The sequence below is a fragment of the Salvelinus alpinus genome, chromosome 8 (genome assembly GCF_045679555.1).
Source record: "Salvelinus alpinus chromosome 8, SLU_Salpinus.1, whole genome shotgun sequence".
Lineage (NCBI taxonomy): Eukaryota > Metazoa > Chordata > Actinopteri > Salmoniformes > Salmonidae > Salvelinus > Salvelinus alpinus.
The window spans coordinates 46,482,959-46,498,512 of record NC_092093.1 but is presented as its reverse complement, the minus strand read 5'-3'; the positions used below and the strand labels follow the sequence as shown (position 1 = coordinate 46,498,512).

At 46.3% G+C, this 15,554-nt stretch overlaps 1 pseudogene; it reads right to left on the bottom strand.

The window, feature by feature from the left end:
- LOC139583226 (cysteine/serine-rich nuclear protein 2-like) overlaps positions 1 to 15,554 on the bottom strand; it is a 40,651-nt pseudogene that overhangs the window by 5,519 nt on the left and 19,578 nt on the right.

Here is a 15,554-nt window from a genome sequence, read left to right as displayed (position 1 = left end):
GTGTCTTACCTGACACTTGATGCCTGCCAGGCTGCAGGCGCAGGTCTCTGGCTCACAGAAGCCCTGACAGTCACAACCACAGTCCTCCCTGGACACTCTCAGCTGCTGGAGCTGCCTCTTCTCCTCCTTATCCATCTTCACCCCCGCAGCCTTCAGCAGGGCTTGTCTCCTCTTGGAAGGGTAGGGGTGGAGGAAGGAGCCGTCGTCTAGGTTACAGCTGCTAATGTCCATCTCGTCCTCTGGGATGTCTTCGACGGTGAGGCGGTCAGCCTCCTCTGACTCCACCGTGCCTCCCTTAGTCAGCTGGGAGGGAGAGACGGGGATCATTGTGTGTTCTCAGGAAGTTAGAATCAACTCCCAACTAAACAAAGTGTTCAACACCAACTCACTTGAAAGGATTAGACTTAAAACCTTTTCACAATCAGACATCTCATCAACACTCTGCATTAGCTAACCCAGACATGGGGAACTGTGTGTCTCGTATCCCTGTACTCAGTCAAGGCCTCAATACATACATGTCCCAGGACTGACCTTCTGTTTGAGAGCATCCAGTTTCTCCTCTCGGAGGCGGTTGAGGAGTTTCTCCCGACGGAGGATACGTTGCTCCACAGCGTACTCATCCAGGGTGTACCTGCGGAGGGCGCTGTGGCGCTGCATCATGCCCAGGGAACAGCCCCCTCTACTGGGCACGCTGCTGAAGCCCTGGCACCGCGGGAACAGGAACACTGTCAGCATGTCGAAGGTCACGTTGCCCCGCCCACCCTGCTCAGACTTAGCCTTCTTCAGGATGGACTTGACTGGAGAGAGAAAGGGAGGGGGAGAGAGAGAGGGAGGGGGAGGGAGAGACTGGTGTTATCACACGGGTCATTCCTCAAGAGCTTTGAAGAACAAGAGACATTCAGTGTTAACTAACCTCCAGACAAGCTTCATTGCCATACAACTCTCCTTCCGTGGCCTCCAACTGCTCTTAAATGCAAGTAAAACTAAGTGCATGCTCTTCACCTGCCACACCTGCCCGCCCGTCCAGCATCACTGACTTAGAATATGGGGACAATTACAAATAGCTAGGTGTCTGGTTAGACTGTAAACTCTCCTTCCAGACTCACATTAAGCATCTCCAATCCAAAATTAAATGTAGAATAAGCTTCCAATTTCACAACAAAGCATCCTTCACTCATGCTGCCAAATTTACCCTCGTAAAACTGACTATCCTGCCGATCCTTGAATTCGGCGATGTCATTTACAAAATAGCCTCCAATACCCTACTCAATAAATTGGATGCAGTCTATCACAGTGCCATCCGTTTTGTCACCAAAGCCCCATATACTACCCACCACTGCGACCTGTATGCTCTCGTTGGCTGGCCCTCGCTTCATATTCGTCGCCAAACCCACTGGCTCCAGGTCATCTATAAGTCTTTGCTAGGTAAAGCCCCGCCTTATCTCAGCTCACTGGTCACCATGGCAGCACCCACCCGTAGCACGCGCTCCAGCAGGTATATTTCACTGGCCATCCCCAAAGCCAACTCCTCCTTTGGCTGCCTTTCCTTCCAGTTCTCTGCTGCCAATGACTGGAACGAATTGCAAAAATCACTGAAGCTGGAGACTTATATCTCCCTCTCTACCTTTAAGCATCAGCTGTCAGAGCAGCTTACAGATCACTGCACCTGTACATAGCCCATCTGTAAAGAGCCCATCTGTACATAGCCCATCTGTACATAGCCCATCCAACTACCTCATCCCCAGATTGTTACTTAGATGTGCAGAAGATGAATGTGCAAGTAGAGATACTGGGGTGCAAAAGAGCAAAATAATATCACTCCAGTGTTTAATTGCTAAATTGTAATTACTTCGCCACCACTATTTCTTGCCTTTCCTCCCTAATCTCTCTTATCCTACCTCATTTGCACACACTGTATATAGATTTCTTCTACTGTATTATTGACTGTATGTTTGTTTATTCCATTTGTAACTCTTGTTGTTGTTTGTGTCGCACTGCTTTGCTTTATCTTGGCCAGGTCTGTTGTAAATGAGAACTTGTTCTCAACTGGCCACCTGGTTAAATAAAGGTGAAATAAATAAAAAACATAAAACAGATACTGCAGTTCAAGCCACAAAGCAACTGCACTCCCCTCTACTGCCACTAGATGGCACCATGCATCAGATAACATGGCAGAGAGGCTGGTGAACCATCAGGACTGCTGAACGGAGCGACTAGGATCACAACACCACAGAGGAAATGTTTTGAAAAGGAAGTAGGTTGGGATTAGGAGGAGAGAGTGAGGGAGGGAGGGGAGGAAGGGAGGGGAGTAAAAATCTGGCGTTCTGCCATCATTGAAAATAAGAATTTGTTCTTAACCGACTTACCTAGTAAAATAAAAATTAAGTAAAACATACTTTTATTTATATTTGACAAATTTTACTTCACTACATTCCTAAAGAAAATAATGTACTTTTTACTTTTTACACCCTGACACCCAAAAGTACTTGGGAAAATGTATAATTCACTTATCAACAGAACATCCCTGGTCATCCCTACTGCCTCTGATCTAAACACACATGCTTCTTTCGTAAATTATGTCTGAGTGTTGGAGTGAATTAGGGATCCCCATTAGTTCCTGCCAAGGCAGCAGCATCTCTTCCTGGGGTTTATTATGGATCCCCATTAGTTCCTGCCAAGGCAGCAGCTACTCTTCCTGGGGTTTATTATGGATCTCCATTAGTTCCTGTCAAGGCAGCAGCTACTCTTCCTGAGGTTTATTATGGATCCCATTAGTTCCTGCCAAGGCAGCAGCTACTCTTCCTGGGGTTTATTATGGATCCCCATTACTCCCTGCCAAGGCAGCAGCTACTCTTCCTGGGGATTATTATGGATCACCATTAGTTCCTGCCAAGGCAGCAGCTACTCTTCCTGGGGTTTATTATGGATCTCCATTAGTTCCTGTCAAGGCAGCAGCTACTCTTCCTGAGGTTTATTATGGATCCCATTAGTTCCTGCCAAGGCAGCAGCTACTCTTCCTGGGGTTTATTATGGATCCCCATTACTCCCTGCCAAGGCAGCAGCTACTCTTCCTGGGGATTATTATGGATCACCATTAGTTCCTGCCAAGGCATCAGCTACTCTTCCTGGGGTTTATTATGGATCTCCATTAGTTCCTGTCAAGGCAGCAGCTACTCTTCCTGAGGTTTATTATGGATCCCATTAGTTCCTGCCAAGGCAGCAGCTACTCTTCCTGGCGATTATTATGGATCCCCATTAGTTCCTGCCAAAGCAGTTTTAGAAATATTTATGACTAATTTATTCCTTGCCACTCATTCTGAAACTAACTGCAGCTCTTTGTTGAGTGTTGCAGTCATTTCAGTCGCTGTCATAGATGACATGTGTGTTGAGTGTTGAGTCGTCCGCATACATAGACACTCTAGCTTTACTCAAAGCCAGTGGCATGTCGTTAGTAAAGATTGAAAAAAGTAAAAAGGGCCTAGACAGCTGCCCTGGGGAATTCCTGATTCTACCTGGATTATGTTGGAGGGAGCTTCCATTAAAGAACACCCTCTGTGTTCTGTTAGACAGGTAACTCATTATCCACAATATAGCAGGGGGTGTAAAGCCATAACACAAGTTTCATCGGGGACTAACTTCATTAGCTTAATGGCTAACAGCTTAGCGTCTCTGTCAAGCAGGCTTCAACCTGTCTGATAAGCGGGATTCCGGGACAAGAAATAGTGGTCGTTGCTGTTATAAGCTAACCGCGTCACGGAATCCACGCAAAAATAATTTCTGTATTCGTATTTAATGAATAGCGGTTTTGTTTCAATCAAAAATAACAAACCAAGTGTTTTCCAGCTGCGCACTCTGATGACGTGTAACATGTGTTTTCCAGCTGCGCACTCTGATGACGTGTAACATGTGTTTTTTTCCTTCAGACTCCTCTTCCTAAATATTTGCTATTCACTGCAGGCCTCCCTTTATGGTCTCAAACTGGTCTTGAATGTACCAAAAAAATTATTCATGACCTTTACCAGAGCTCGCACTTAGCCAGAGAATGTTAGCATTGTCACATCTGGTGGCTTATCCATTGAAACAGTGTCATCCTACAAATACCTAGGTATATGGTTGGATGACAAGTTGTCCTTTAAAGTTCATATGGATAATCTTATGATGCTTAAATTGAAATGTGTTTTTATTTTCGTAATAAAGCTTGCTTCCAACTTATGGCTAGAAAGAAGCTTGTTCAGGCCACTATTCTCTCTAATTGATTATGGTGACTTGTTGTATATGCATGCAGCCTCCTCTGTAAAACAGAGACTGGACTCTGTTTATCGTGCATCCTTGTGCTTTATTAAAAATGCCAAGTCACTCCCCCACCATTGCACATTGTACCAAATGGTAGGTTGGACCTCACTTTATATGCGCAGAAAGATACATTTGTATGTGTTCATCTACAAAGCCCTTTTGGGTAAACTCCCTCTTTACCCCTGTAGTCTGGTCTCCTTCACCACCAGCAGGTAAACTCCCTCTTTACCTCTGTAGTCTGGTCTCCTTCACCACCAGCAGGTAAACTCCCTCTTTACCTCTGTAGTCTGGTCTCCTTCACCACCAGCAGGTAAACTCCCTCTTTACCTCTGTAGTCTGGTCTCCTTCACCACCAGCAGGTAAACTCCCTCTTTACCTCTGTAGTCTGGTCTCCTTCACCACCAGCAGGTAAACTCCCTCTTTACCTCTGTAGTCTGGTCTCCTTCACCACCAGCAGGTAAACTCCCTCTTTACCTCTGTAGTCTGGTCTCCTTCACCACCAGCAGGTAAACTCCCTCTTTACCTCTGTAGTCTGGTCTCCTTCACCACCAGCAGGTAAACTCCCTCTTTACCTCTGTAGTCTGGTCTCCTTCACCACCAGCAGGTAAACTCCCTTTACCTCTGTAGTCTGGTCTCCTTCACCACCAGCAGGTAAACTCCCTCTTTACCTCTGTAGTCTGGTCTCCTTTACCACCAGCAGGTAAACTCCCTCTTTACCTCTGGTCTCCTTCACCACCAGCAGGTAAACTCCCTTTACCTCTGTAGTCTGGTCTCCTTCACCACCAGCAGGTAAACTCCCTTTACCTCTGTAGTCTGGTCTCCTTCACCACCAGCAGGTAAACTCCCTCTTTACCTCTGTAGTCTGGTCTCCTTCACCACCAGCAGGTAAACTCCCTCTTTACCTCTGTCGTCTGGTCTCCTTCACCACCAGAAGTTACCATACCCGGTCTGCTAGGTGGTTGATATGTTACCATACCCGGTCTGCTAGGTGGTTGCTACTTAAAGTCCCAAGGACATTCACACTATTAGGCAAGACTGCCTTCTCGTCTTGTGCACCAGAGGCATGGAATAGTCTACAATCCATGCTTCATCTAGATATGTTAGTGCCACTGAATGAATTTAAAATGTTGATGGGAGATTGTTACTGAGGAGTGTAAATGCTTTTTTTTTTAGGCTGGATTAGTTTGTTGTATGTTTTAATTATGTAATGTATTGAATGTTGCTGCCTTCTCCCCTGAAAAAGAGACTGTCTAAATGGGCTTTTCCTGGTTAAATAAAAGGATAAATAAAAAAAACAGTCTCCATTAGATGAACACAGAAAGTATCCTGTACTCATCGCATGCTCCAACATGCCTTAGTCCCTTCATCACACCCCCTCTCTCTCCCTCCCTACCTACTCTTCCAGGCAGGCAGCACCTGTGCTGGATGAGTGCCCAGGGCCCAGACAAGGCTCTGTGTGTTCTCCCTGCCTAGCCATCTTCTCTCTGGCACCCTGCCATGCCATCCTGGGAACCCTAACAACTGTTTGCCCTTCACAGACCCTAAACCCAAAAAATGACCACAGTCCCCTAAATGCCAGACCGACAGACAGACTAGACCCCACACAGTTAGTTTTACATTCCTATCAGTCTGAGTGAGAGGTGTATCTCTGCTTCCCCTAGGGCTGTAAGCAGGTAGGATAAGAGCCAAGCTATCTAACCTATCCTAATACATAATTCATGTTTTGAGAGAATCTATGAATCCAGGGCCTGGGGGAAAAAAACGTATTCATCCATTACCAGCCTTTCAACGCGCTTCATGTCTACAGACGCTACGGGTCAGCAGTCATTTAGGTAGTTTACCTTAGTGTTCTTGGGCACAGGCACTATGTTGGTCTGCTTAAAACATGTTGGTATTACAGACTCAGACAGGGAGAGGTTGAAAATGTTACTGAAGACACTTGCCAGTTGGTCAGCGCATGCTCACAGTACACGTCCTGGTAATCCGTCTGGCCCTGCGGCCTTGTGAATGTTGACCTGTCTAAAGGTCTTACTGTTAAGGTAATTTAAATGTTGAAAGATAATGATTAAATAATTCTACTCTGAAACCTTATAACTGTATGAAATTGATTAGAATCATACATTTATTATCTGATGGTTTTGTTTAGGTTTAGTCAGTAAAATTATATATCTGTACAATATATCTTAAAAACACATATATCTGTTCAATAGATCTTTATAGTATCTTAAACACTATAAACACTACCGGACGATGAATCATCAATAATAAGGTATTTGAGGTAGATATGTACATGAAGGCAGGGTAAAATGACTAGGCATCAGGATAGATAATAATAAGGTATTTGAGGTAGATATGTACATGAAGGCAGGGTAAAGTGACTAGGCATCAGGATAGATAATAATAAGGTATTTGAGGTAGATATGTACATGAAGGCAGGGTAAAGTGACTAGGCATCAGGATAGATAATAATAAGGTATTTGAGGTAGATATGTACATGAAGGCAGGGTAAAGTGACTAGGCATCAGGATAGATAATAATAAGGTATTTGAGGTAGATATGTACATGAAGGCAGGGTAAAGTGACTAGGCATCAGGATAGATAATAATAAGGTATTTGAGGTAGATATGTACATGAAGGCAGGGTAAAGTGACTAGACATCAGGATAGATAATAATAAGGTATTTGAGGTAGATATGTACATGAAGGCAGGGTAAAGTGACTAGACATCAGGATAGATAATAATAAGGTATTTGAGGTAGATATGTACATGAAGGCAGGGTAAAGTGACTAGACATCAGGATAGATAATAATAAGGTATTTGAGGTAGATATGTACATGAAGGCAGGGTAAAGTGACTAGACATCAGGATAGATAATAATAAGGTATTTGAGGTAGATATGTACATGAAGGCAGGGTAAAGTGACTAGACATCAGGATAGATAATAATAAGAGAACAGAGTAGCGGAAGCAAATGATGTGAAAGTGCGTGTGTGCATGCGCGTTTGTGCGTGTGCATATGTAGTGTATGGGAGTGTGTGTGTGTATATATATAGTCTTGTGAGTCAGAGAGTCAGTGCAAGATAATAGGCGGTGTCAGAGGAAAGGACAAAAGCCACCTCACTCAGACTGTTCTCTGCTACCGCATGGCAAGCAGTACCGGAGCGCCAAGTCTGGGTCCAAAAGGCTCCTTAACAGCTTCTACCACCAAGCCATAACACTGCTGAACAATTAATCAAATGGCTACCTGGACTATTTACATTGACACCCCCCCCCCCTTTGTTATTACACTGCTGCTACTCGCTGTTTATTATCTATGCATAGTCACTTCACCGCTACATCCATTAATAATGGCGCCGGAAGAAATGGCAGCAGTTTTACGGGCGCCCAACCAATTGTGCTATTATGTGAGGTTTTTTTACGTTATTTGTAAGTTATTTTGTACATAATGTTTCTGCAACCGTATCTTACGGTAAAAAAGAGCTTCTGGATATCAGGACAGCGATCACTCACCTCGGATTAGACTAAGACTTTTCCTTCAACAAGCAAAACACACAAGACATTCTCCGGCAGGGCCGACATCCCCGTTATTTGCAAGAGGAAGCGACGCAGGTACAGAGGACAAAGAGCCGGAAACCTCGTCAGGACCCAGAAAAGGCGAGTGGGAAAGCTGCCGTTACCGTCAATACTACTCGCCAACGTGCATTCATTGGACAATAAATTTGACGAGGTACGATCACGAATATCCTACCAACGGGACACCAAAAACTGTAATATGCTATGTTTCACGGAATCGTGGCTGAATGACGACATGGATATTCAGCTAGGGGGATATACGCTGCAGCGGCAAGATAGAACAGCACACTCCGGTAAGACGAGGGGGGGGGGGGGGGTCTGTGCATATTTCTAAACAATAGCTGGTGCACGAAATCTAAGGAAGTCTCTAGATTTTTCGCCTGAAGTAGAGTATATTTTTATAAATTGCAGGCCACACTACTTGCCTAGAGAGTTTTCAGCTATACTTTCGTGGCTGTTTATTTACCACCACAGACAGATGCTGGCACTAAGACCGCACTCAGTCAGCTGTATAAGGAAATAAGCAAACAGGAAACCACTCACCCAGAGGCGGCGCTCCTAGTGGCCGGAGACTTTAATGCAGGGAAACTTAAATCAGTTCTACCAAATTTCCATCAACATGTTAAATGTGCAACCAGAGGTAAAACAATTCTAGATCACCTGTACTCCACACACAGAGACGCGTACAAAGCTCTCCCTCACCCTCCATTTGGTAAATCCGACCACAACTCTATCCTCCTGATTCCTACTTACAAGCAAAAATTGAAGCAGGAAGCACCAGTGACTCGGTCTATAAAAAAGTGGTCAGATGAGGCAGATGCTAAACTACAGGACTGTTTTGCTATCACAGACTGAAACATGTTCTGGGATTCTTCTGATGGCATTGAGTACACTACATCAGTCACTGGCTTTATCAATAAGTGCATCGAGGACGTTGTCTCCACAGTGGCTGTACGTACATACCCCAACCAGAAGCCATGGATTACAGGCAACATTCGAACTGAGCTAAAGGGTAGAGCTGCCGCTTTCAAGGAGCGGGACTCTAACCCGGAAGCTTATAAGATATCCTGCTATGCCCTGCGACAAACCATCAAACAGGCAAAGCGTCAATACAGGGCTAAGCTTGAATCATACTACACCGGCTCCGACGCTCGTCTTATGTGGCAGGGCTTGCAAACTATTACAGAGAATAGGTTTTGTCGTGCCCTCTTCACAACTGTCTTGGTGTGTTTGGACCACTCTAGTTTGTTGTTGATGTGGACACCAAGGAACTTGAAGCTCTCAACCTGCTCCACTACAGCCCCGTCAATGAGAATGGGGGAGTGCTCGGTCCTCCTTTTCCTGTAATGATGGTGTTGGAGTCGTGCCTGGCCATACAGTTGTGGGTGAACAGGGAGTACAGGAGGGGACTGAGCACACACCCCTGAGGGGCCCCAGTGTTGAGGATCAGCGTGGCAGATGTGTTGCTACCTACCCTCACCACCTGGGGGCGGCCCATCAGGAAGTCCAGGATCCAGTAGCATAGGGAGGTGTTTAGTCCCAGAATCCTTAGCTTAGTGATGAGCTTTGAGGGTACTATGGTGTTGAACGCTGAGCTGTAGTCAATGAATAGCATTCTCACATAAGTGTTCCTTTTGTCCAGGTGGGAAAGGGCAGTGTGGAGTGCAATAGTGATTGCATCATCTGTGGATCTGTTTGGGTGGTATGCAAATTGGAGTGGGTCTAGGGTTTCTGGGATAATGGTGTTGATGTGAGCCATTACCAACCTTTCAAAGCACTTCATGCTACGGACGTGAGTGGTACGGGTCTGTAGTCATTTAGGAAGGTTGCCTTTGTGTTCTTGGGCACAGGGACTAGGGTGGTCTGCTTGAAACATGTTGGTATTACGGACTTAATCAGGAACATGTTGAAAATGTTAGTGAAGACACCTGCCAATTGGTCAGCACATGCCCGGAGCACACGTCCTGGTAATCCGTCTGGCCCCGCAGCCTTGTGTATGTTGACCTGTTTAACTTCTTGAGGATAGGGTGCAGAGTTTTCACTTAGGGAAAAATAGCGTGCGCAATTTCAACTTCGTGCTACTCATCCCCAGAATATAAGATATGCATATTATTAGTAGATTTGGATAGAAAACACTCTGAAGTTTCTAAAACTGTTTGAATCATATCTGTAAGTATAACAGAACTTATATAGCAGTCAAAACCCTGAGGACTAACTTTTTTATTGTTAAGTTCCTGTATGTTCAATGGGTTATCATGGGCACACCAGAATTCTAATCACTATCCACGCAGTTTCTACTGCTTCCACTGGATGTCGCCATTGTATGGAAAAAGGTTAAGGTTTTTCATTAGTCAACTGAGAAAGATATTGACCCGGAAGTGGAGTGACGTCGTGTGTTTATGTTTGAGAGTTGAGCAAGACTTGAAAAGTACCGTGAGTTTGTTGATATCCTGTATTGAAAACAGATTGACCCGTCTTCAATTTGATCGATTATTAACGTTTACAAATACCTTAAGTTGTATTACAAAAGTACTTTGAAATGTTTTGGCAAAGTTTAGAGGTAATTTTTTAGATATTTTGTCGTGATTTTGCGCAAATTGAACGCTTTTTTTCCTGGTACAACGGCGCCAAATAAATGGACAATTTGGATATATATGGACGGAATTAATCGAACTAAAGGACCATTTGTGATGTTTATGGGACATATTGGAGTGCCAACAAAAGAATCTCGTCAAAGGTAATGCATGTTTTATATTTTATTTCTGCGTTTTGAGTAGCGCCGGCATGGTTGAAATTGTCAACAAAGAGAGTGTAGCCATTGCACCATCATCAGATAATAGCATCTTATGCTTTCGCCGAAAAGCCTTTTTGAAATCTGACATGTTGGCTGGATTCACAACGAGTGTAGCTTTAATTTGGTATCTTATATGTGTAATTTAATAAAGTTTGATTTTATCGATTTTTTTTAAAATCTGGCGCTCTACATTTTAACAGGCTGTTGGGACGCAAGCGTCCCGCGATCCCAGAGAGGTTAAAGGTCTTACTCACGTCGGCTACGGAGAGCGTGATCACACAGTCGTCCGGAACAGCTGATGCTCTTATGCATGCCTCAGTGTTGCTTGCCTCGAAGCAAGCATAGAAGTGATTTAGCTCGTCTGGTAGGCTTGTGTCACTGGGCAGCTCGCGGCTGTGCTTCCCTTTAAAAAGATTTGGCATGGGTCCTGAGATCCTCAAAAGGTTCTACAGCTGCAACATCGAGAGCTTCCTGACTGGTTGCATCACTGCCTGGTACGGCAATTGCTCGGCCTCTGACCGCAAGGCACTACAGAGGGTAGTGCGTACGGCCCAGTACATCACTATGGCTGCTGCCTGCCATCCAGGACCTCTACAGCAGGCGGTGTCAGAGGAAGGCCCTAAAAATTGTCAAAGACCCCAGCCACCCCAGTCATAGATATAGTACATACTACCTCAATTGGGCCGGTGCTCCCGCACATTGGCTAACCGGGCTATCTGCATTGTGTCCCATCCACCACCCGCCAACCCCTCTCTTACACTACTGCTACTCTCTGTCCATCATATATGCATAGTCACTTTAACCATATCTACATGTACATACTACCTCAATCAGCCTGACTAACCGGTGTCTGTATGTAGCCTGGCTACTTAATATAGTCTGTCTTTTTACTGTTGTTTTATTTCTTTACCTACCTATTGTTCACCTAATACCTTTTTTGCACTATTGGTTAGAGCCTGTAAGTTCTACACCTGTTGTATTCAGCGCACGTGACAAATAAAATTTGATGTTCAAATTACCTTGAGTAACATGTACCCCCGCACATAGACTTGGTATCGGTACCCCCTGTATATAGCCTCGTTATTGTTATTTTATTCTTTTACCTTTGTTTATTTGGTAAATATTTTCTTAACTCTTGAACTGCACTGTTGGTTAAGGGCTTGTAGGTAAGCATTTCACGGTAAGGTCTACACATGTATTCGGCACATGTGACAAATAAAGTTTGCTTTGATATGGAGGGGGGGGGGGGGTGTCAGTGCAGATAGCCCGGGTAACCATTTAATGAACTATTTAGCAGTCAGAAGCTGTTTAGGAGCCTGTTGGTCCGAGAGCCGATGCTTCGGTACCATTTGCCGGACAGTAGCACAGTCTACGGCTTGGGTGGCTGGAGATTGTTCAGCCTTTCCTCCGACACCGCCTGGTATAGAGGTCCTGGATGGCAGGGAGATCGGCCTCAGTGATGCACTGGGCCGTCCGCACCACCATCTGCAGTGCTTTGCGGTCAAGGTGGTGCATTTGGCAAACCAAGCAGTGATGCACTGGGCCGTCCGCACCACCATCTGCAGTGCTTTGCGGTCAAGGTGGTGCATTTGGCATACCAAGCAGTGATGCTGCCAGTTAAGACGCTCTCCATGTTACAGCTGTAGAACATTTTGTGGATATGAGGGCTCATGCCAAATCCTCTCAGCCTCCTGAGGTTAGTGGAGATTAGTGAAGGCATAGTGAAGGCATAGTGAAGGCTGAGGAAGTAGATTAGATACTCACTGTTGTAATGTGTGTCTGGAGAACCAGGGTTGCTGGGTGTTGAGTCAAGGGTGTCTGAGTAGCAGCTCTCCCCCTCCGAGTCCCATCCGGAGTAGGCTGAGGAGGAAGAGGAGTAGCACTGGTCCTCATCATAGACCTCCTCATACTTCCTCTTCAGTAGACCGCTCATGGCTCTAGCTAGCATCGACCTGATCTGAGAAACACAAGGAGAGGAGACAGGGTTATTAGCATGGTGCTAGCTAGCATGGACCTGATCTGAGGAACACTGGGAGAGGAGACAGGGTTATTAGCATGGGGCTAGCTAGCATGGACCTGATCTGAGAAACACAGGGAGAGGAGACAGGGTTATTAGCATGGGGCTAGCTAGCATGGACCTGATCTGAGGAACACTGGGAGAGGAGACAGGGTTATTAGCATGGGGCTAGCTAGCATGGACCTGATCTGAGAAACACAGGGAGAGGAGACAGGGTTATTAGCATGGGGCTAGCTAGCATGGACCTGATCTGAGAAACACTGGGAGAGGAGACAGGGTTATTAGCATGGGGCTAGCTAGCATGGAGCTGATCTGAGGAACACTGGGAGAGGAGACAGGATTATTAGCATGGGGCTAGCTAGCATTGAGCTGATCTGAGAAACACAGGGAGAGGAGACAGGATTATTAGCATGGGGCTAGCTAGCATGGAGCTGATCTGAGAAACACAGGGAGAGGAGATGGTTATTAACATGTTTACAATCAGCATGTCATAACTGCAGTGGGTTATGATTTCAGCAGATGCAATTATGGTAATATTATAGGCGTCCTACACAAGAAGGCTTCAGGGGTTAATATTTCAAACTCACATTAAACTAACTATTATCATATCATCTGATTATCTTACTATGATTAATATCCATAGCCTACTATAATAACGCCTGAAAACCCCTGGTGGTACTCATGGCCATACGTTCTAAAATCAGAGCATAGGCCTAATAGGCTGGATTTGCTACGACCACAGACAGATGAGTGAAATGTACAATGGATCTGACACCAATGCTGAGTACAAGCTAGCCCTGTGCTGCCATGTGATGCCCTGCAAAACACACCTCAGTGAGAGAGCGAGAGGGGGGAATGAGAGCGAGAGGGGGGAATGAGAGCGAGAGGGGGGAATGAGAGCGAGAGGGGGGAATGAGAGCGAGAGGGGGGAATGAGAGCGAGAGGGGGGAATGAGAGCGAGAGGGGGGAATGAGAGCGAGAGGGGGGAATGAGAGCGAGAGGGGGGAATGAGAGCGAGAGGGGGGAATGAGAGCGAGAGGGGGGAATGAGAGCGAGAGGGGGGAATGAGAGCGAGAGGGGGGAATGAGAGCGAGAGGGGGGGATGAGAGCGAGAGGGGGGGATGAGAGCGAGAGGGGAGGATGAGAGCGAGAGAGGGGGGATGAGAGCGAGAGAGGGGGGGATGAGAGGGTAGAAAACTCAGGATACTAGCCAATGAGGACTGAGTCAGCCAATGTCAACCTGTACAAGTCTGGAACAGTACTGGTACAGGCCAACCCCAAAGAGTTTCAGCTGGACTTCCACTGAGTCAAAGAGGGAGCTCAGCAGGAGAAGCTCTCTCTTGAGAAAGACTCTCCCACCCCAAACAGTGTCAGCTGGACTTCCACTGAGTCAAAGAGGGAGCTCAGCAGGAGAAGCTCTCTCTTGAGAAAGACTCTCCCACCCCAAACAGTGTCAGCTGGACTTCCACTGAGTCAAAGAGGGAGCTCAGCAGGAGAAGCTCTCTCTTGAGAAAGACTCTCCCACCCCAAACAAGTCAGACCTCTTCCTTAAACAACCCCACAGATGAGCAACCCCAAGCGGAAAGACAACCTCCCAGCACAGAGCTCTACTCCCTCACTGAAATGAAGGATAAAGTCACCCAGCTGGGGGTACGGCGGAGGTGGAACAGCAGGTGACAACACCAAAGGAGAAGAAGGTGAGAAAGATGTGTGACAGAACAACACATTAAAGAGCTGGCAACCCCCACAGAGAAGCCAGCAGAACAGTCCACCTCAGATCCTGATCCAAATCTCAACACCACAGCAGAACAGTCCACCTCAGATCCTGATCCAAGTCTCAACACCACAGCAGAACAGTCCACCTCAGATCCTGACCCAAGTCTCAACACCACAGCAGAACAGTCCACCTCAGATCCTGATCCAAGTCTCAACACCACAGCAGAACAGTCCACCTCAGATCCTGACCCAAGTCTCAACACCACAGCAGAACAGTCCACCTCAGATCCTGACCAGTCTCAACACCACAGCAGAACAGTCCACCTCAGATCCTGACCCAAGTCTCAACACCACAGCAGAACAGTCCACCTCAGATCCTGACCAGTCTCAACACCACAGCAGAACAGTCCACCTCAGATCCTGACCCAAGTCTCACCACAGCAGAACAGTCCACCTCAGATCCTGACCCAAGTCTCAACACCACAGCAGAACAGATAAATGAAGAACCCCAAGCCCAGTGGACCCCAGACCCCCCCCCCCCCCCCCCAGATAGCCCTCCTGACAACCCCACCACACCCACAAGCTACAGATTGTACTCCTTATGGACTCTTATGGAAATAAATACAATAACATTTTTCTTGAACACACAGGCTCTAAACTCTGGTGTCCTCTTGTCTGAGGACCAACTAGGGACACCCAGCCACATAATAATACACACAGGCAAGAACAACCTGAGAACACAGCAAAAAATACTTCCACCCTGCTACCATACAGCAGGGAAATGCAAGTATTTCCCGTGACTGTGTCTCAAAACCAAATGTTTTCCTGGCCCACCACTCCACCCTGGACTTAAACAGCCTTTCCGACCAGGTCCACCAATACAAGACAGCAGTGCACACCTTCACCAGGACCCTAAAGGACATCGCTCTCAACCGCAGCTCCAACACCTCACACAGGAGCAACAGCTCAACGGACATCCCGCCCAGACCAGCGAGACCCTCTCCCAGAACGGCGGGACCTCCCCCCAATAATTACCATGGAATATGCATCAGCAGCAATCTCAGAAAAATCATCCGCCCTTTATCATTGTGAGGTCTGGGGTCCACTCACCAACCAAGAATTCACAAAATGGGATAAACATTAAATTGAGACTCTGCATGCA